This window comes from Tripterygium wilfordii, chromosome 8 (genome assembly GCF_013401445.1).
Source record: "Tripterygium wilfordii isolate XIE 37 chromosome 8, ASM1340144v1, whole genome shotgun sequence".
NCBI classification, from domain to species: Eukaryota; Viridiplantae; Streptophyta; class Magnoliopsida; order Celastrales; family Celastraceae; genus Tripterygium; species Tripterygium wilfordii.
In genome coordinates this window covers 11,810,553-11,816,722 of record NC_052239.1, presented here as the reverse complement: position 1 = coordinate 11,816,722, position 6,170 = coordinate 11,810,553, and positions in this window count along the sequence as shown.

The window sequence follows — 6,170 nt, the reverse complement described above, 5'->3', positions numbered from 1 at the left end:
AAACCCCCTCACGGCCTCACTTCAGTTATTTCAAGCGCGGCCGGTGGGGAGGTGGACAAAGCAATCAGAAAGAAAGATTAACAAAGCATTTCGTTCAATGAAAGAGAGCCGCCTCGATTTTCCAACTTGGATATTGCTGTTTACAATTGCTAATTTAACTATCTCACATGGTCGTTGAGGTGGTTTATGCTGGTCCCTCTTACAGAGGTTTTCTTTTTGGGTTGTGTTGTAGGTTTGCTGAAATCATTATCTCGCAGTCAACCATGTCTGATGATGAGCCTATATATTGATTCCGCTCGGGGAAATGTTGTCATTCATTGAAAATGTTGCAATATATATATATATATATTCTGAGCATTAACCTTATATTCAGTCACACTCACACCTTGCTTTTTCTATTCCAATAAGCCAAGCAGCCACCTGTGCTTCCATTGGTGCAACATATGGTTCAACAACAAGAGGTGAAGACTACATCACACTTGACAAAACCAGCTGGTACATTGGTGATTATGCTCGGCCCCGGTTCTCTGCGTTTGATTGTTTTAAGTTGAAGTATAAATTTCAAATTATTGGAAACTTTTGCCATAGTTGGTGAGTCTTATTTTTATATGAAGTCACCTGATTTTCATGACGTTGTGTTTTGCAGTCTGATGCAGCATTTGGACGAGGGGGTTTTACCTTTCACGAATATCGTGACCTCTGTGGCACAACGACAAACTGTTGACGATAATCTTTTGAACTTGGAGAATGAAAAAATAGACTCCGACCGATGATCTTCTAAACTATTGTCATTCATTGTGAAATCTTGGATTTTTTTTTCTAAATATTAAGTGGTTTAGTGTTAGTGTCGAATGATGCAGAATACGAGAGGTCAGAATGAGTGTCTTGGTGAGTGCATGTGCATGCACTTGGTGTTTCAATTACTCATTTCATGAATTGCTTACTGGCCGGTAAGGATTATTGGGGTTTGCCCCTCAATTCGGTTAGGGGTTACATAGGTCCTTCTTGCGCTGCTTGAAATTATTCGCACTAGCAGGACATTTGGTCGCTAATCCAATGAATATGATTGCTAATCCAATGAGTGTGATTGTGAGGCGAGCTTGAAGCCAGTATGAGATGAACATTATCATGTTTGCTATAAAATGAAGAGTGAGCATGAGTATTAGAATTTTAATTGTACAATTTTCATACTACCCAATTTTTTGAACATAAAAAGTCCATTGAATTGAAGGCCGCTCAAGCTGATGCTCGAGCATTGACGAGGCCGGCCCATTTTTCTAACTAATTTTGCAAACCCAAATTTAGGGATGTCCACAATCGATCTGCAACCGTGGTTATTCGATTTTTTTGGTTACGGTTTCAGTTATGGTTATGATTTTAATAAATTTTTGGATATTTTTTCAGTTATGATTTTTTCGGTTACGGTTATAACCGAAAAACCAAAAAAATATTATATATATGTAGGAATTCCTCTATATATATATATGTTACATATTGGAATTGTTGAGACGTCATGAAAGGCCAAGTAGTATTTGTAAAACTCTAAATTATGTCTCTGTAAAAAAATTATAAATTAAGCTACGAATTAACCTAATCATTACACAAATTATAAATTAAGATTGATTAATTGAAACTCATAGTGACTAAAATTATCATTATCATGGGTTTTTATCAAACTTTGTTAGATGGAGTAGGAGTCGATCATGGGTTATTTTCTCCCTCTATTTAAGATTTATTTATACTTCTTCCATTTCTTTAAATACCGAAAACCGAACTAATATGAAAAATATGGTTATTTCGGTTTGGTTATCAGAACATATATGGTTCGATTATGGATTCTAAAATATCATAACCGAATTCGAACATTTCGGTTTCAGTTAAAAATCGAACTGAAAACTGAATGGACACCCCTACCCTAATTCAACTTGTCACATAGACAACCTGCAATCTTTCTAGAGATTGAAGAGAGTGGGTGGTTCAACTAACTGGAGAATTATGCCGAACCAATAAGAAAAAGGTAAAAGCTTCAAGAAAAAAAGAAGTAAAAATGGCATTATAAACAAGGCATCTTGCCATCATAGCCATGTCCATTTTATTGTTACTTGCTCAGTTGCTTGCGAAACAGTAGGTGACATCCACGCTTTCTGACAAAAGTGATATGTATACAGAGTATGGCCCAAAAGCCCACAAGCCAAACCCTCAATACATTACGCTGAGCTCTAGTTGCACCCCACTCTTTTCTATCTACACCCCAACTTACGTTGACATAGTTTTGATTTATCTTTTCTTAAGTTTAGGATTATCACACCCTGCCGGTTTCCAAGAAGCTGCGTAAGTGTACAAAGGGTATCGGTCTTGTTGATCTTTGTGAAGTTGTGAAGCTGATTCAACGACAATGTTTGAGGCCGTGTGTGGTAGCAAGAGATTGTTATTCGACGACCTCCCTTCTCCGACGCCACCTCCTTTGGTTTCCAAAAGGCAGTTGCTCATCTTCTTCGCCTCCTCCAATTAGAAGAAGGTGGACGCCATGGGCAGAATAATGTAGTTTAATTTCCTTCATTGTCAGTTGAAAACTTGAATTTGCTTTCCAATTTAAGATACTTGGGTTTTAAACTAGAAGAATTAGAGATGTTCTCAAATTTTAGGGTTACGCTGTGTTTGAATCCAATAGGATGGAGGGCCTGGAGGTAATGATAAAGATATTAAATGGCTTGAGGAAATATTGGCAGCCAGGAACGTGAATGCCTTGAGATGAATATTTAGAAGAAAAGGTTATGGTCTTGTAAATCTCACACATTTGTATGTATTTTGGTTTAGTAAATAGAAAAGAGCGGGGTGGAACTAGAGCTCACCATACACTACTCATTTCAACTGGGCTCTAAAGGCCCACATTCCCTAATTATAGAAAAAGAGCCGTTATTTGCTCTCGAATTTGTAGTCACTCCTATTTCCGATTGGAGCAGTCAACAATCAAATCAAAATTTTCCCATTATTTTCGTATCTGTAATAGCTTACCTCACCAACTAGCTAATCATACGCAAGTTCCTCCTCGGGCAGATTCCTCCTTTTGCTCCTCAACCTACGAGGTATTAGCAGCTGTTTCCAGCTATTGTTCCCCTCCCAAGGGCATGTTCTTACGCGTTACTCACCCGTCCGCCACTGGAAACACCAATTCCCGTACGACTTGCATGTGTTAAGCATGCCGCCAGCGTGTATCCTAAGCTAGGATTGAACTCTCCATGAGATTCATAGTTTACTTAACATACCTCAAAATTTATTCAATACACACAGCTGAAATCCCTAAATTACTCCTTGAAAAAAAAAATCTCATCGAAATAACCAGGAGAAGCTGTCAAAGTGATTCCTTATGCATCCAATCTTAGGCTTATCTCTCATATCTCTCTCACAATGTGATGTATGCGTGTGAGAGCATATGAACCTCTAGTGGAACTCTTTGGTGTCTGTTTCTCTTCTATAATTGTCGCGTTTTCATTCCTTTGGGACCTCTTCTATGTCTTTTCTCATTTGTCTCATCTAGAATGAAAGTAAATTGGAAAGTGTACGACAAGAAAGCGCCCAATATGTACTGACATGTTTTATTACTTTCACTAGTGGAGCTCTTTGTGGTGTCTTTTCTCTTGAATAATTAACCCTTGATAATAGTTTAATTGGTTATCATTCCGAATTTAGGACGTACGGTATACTCGAGGTTGGAAGTTCGAACCAACCAGCCAGGTTTTTCTGTTGTGTAACTTGATTTCGTGGGCTTTTCCCACTTCCTAACTCCTACCTGCATGAATTTCGACATAGTCTTACTTATTGTCAGTGCTGTGTCGTGTGGGGCTTTTAAAATATAACAATGTGGAAGTATGACCTAGTGAGCAAAATGTAGACTTTTATTTCAGGATCAAGACAAATAGCGTGCAAACATTAATAATTTGAGCTCTAGCAACACACGTCCACAACTAACAGAAAACAACAATATAAAGAATGTTGGAGGTTAATCATTCTATCACCTCTCATGTGGCCTTACTGGAAGGTCTTACTCGAGGAAGGATGAAGATCCGTCCGGACGAGTATGTTGGACAACACATTCGAATAACGATTTGTCCAGATGGGTTAAGTAGCCATCGGGACTATAGTTTTTTAATATAAATAAAAGTGTTTTTTGGAGTTGTAAATTAGGGTTGAGAAACTTTGTGATTTATGTCTTGATGTAATTGGGTTATGTGTATGAGATTGTGAGAGATTCAAAATGTAGAGTGTTAGAGATATAGACTGGATTGGGGCCAATGATAATCTCTTTGGCTCTTGGGTATTCTTGAGTTTCTTGGTGAGAGAAAATTGTCAGTATGTTATTGTACAAATTTTCTACATTATAGAATTTTATCTTGGTTGTCTTTTGACAACACCCGTGATTTTTTCTTCGATTATGGAGTTTTCCACGTAAATTACTTGAATTGAATTGTGACTGTATTATTATTCTCGAGTTGAATTTCTATTTTGTTGTTGATATTGTAAAAGGAATATCTTGGTCCCAACAACGGAGAATCCCTCTACCTTTTGCTACTTTCATGCACATCATTTGGTGAATGGAATTCTATCAAGAACAATGTTTGACAGCAATAATGGAGGCTTCTTGCCTTTAAAAATGGGAGGCCCACAAGCCAAACCTCAATGGCCCATGTGCATGTAATGCACGAATAGACTACCCATTTCACTTACACCTTGTCGCTTATAAAAGAAAATGTTTACAAAAGAGTAAAAGATCCAAGTGTTGATGAATTTGAACCATTTAGAGGTGTTCGAGTTGGCTGGAAATGAACCGTTTCTTCTAGATAGAGATTGAAATTCACATTTTCACATTAACACTCTGCGACTTATCAATTAGTTGGGGAGAATGAGATTATCCAAGTATCCAAAATTGACATAAGCCTCAACCCTCCCGATATGAAGTCGGGAGTTCAAAAATCCCCCCTCTCATTAGAATTGTCATTTCAAAAAGAGAGAGCATAAAAGGTTGTGGTGCAAGATTTGTCTCGTCCTTCTTCATGGATAGTCATGGTTGAAGCTTTTGAAGATCTTTTTCATTATTTTAAAGAAAATTGTGAAGGTAAAAAAAAAAAAAAAAAACTCTTGAATAGATAGTGAATAGAGTTGGAGAACGGTAAGATATACGTTAAGCCTCGAGAGAGCACAGATCTTCTCATTTAATTTTGTGGACTCGATGCCGAATAGACCTTATTTAATGTTCATGATGACATTAGCAAAGCCCGGTCTCACCCCCTTCGACGGGGTATAGGGAGCTCAAATTATTGACTTCAATTATCCACATAACTATATTGAATCATAAATTAAAATGTGTAACTGAGGATTTTGATGTTTATAATGTTAGAATATAGTATTTTTTTAAAAAAATCTAAATTATAAACTTTAAACCCTAAATCATAAATACTAAAACTTAAGCCCTTGACACTAAATTCTAAACCCTAAACTCTAAACTACAAACCCTATAATTCTCTGAGTAACATGATCAACTTGATCCCATGCATAGAGTACCATTATGGGCCGTCCGATGAAATCTAACACACTGTATTGAAAGTTGAAACCGAGATGCATTAGCACGCGAAGTACTGGTCCCTATCGCAGTGGGGGGACCTAAACCTTCCCCAAAAAAACCTAAGCAAATGTATAAAAGTTGTCATAAACTCCACGTACTATTGACCAACAAGTTTCTGGTCCACATAATGTTTGAAAAACCTAAAAATTTGGAAACTATAAAAACTAGCTGTTGGTTGAACAGAAATCACAATGCATGTAAGGAATCATCCACCCATTAGGTTGTGGGTTCGAATTCTACCCCTTCTCAAACCCCTGTTCCAAAAAAAAAGGAAGAAGTAAGAAACTAACAAAAATAGTATGATTAATTGAGGAATCGAACTTATGACCTTTCGAGTTTATAAAGTTTGGAGTTAGAGAGATTCACAACTACGTCACCTCTCAAATTGTTGGCTTAGATGTTTATTACTTCTAGGATATGCAATCATCCTTCATTTTAACCCTCAAAAACTTTGTAGTATAATCTCTCTCAACTTAAGAAAAACTAAAACATCCTATCATTTATCAAGATGATTATTATAGAGCTAGCTAGGAACCACATTTTTTCTAGC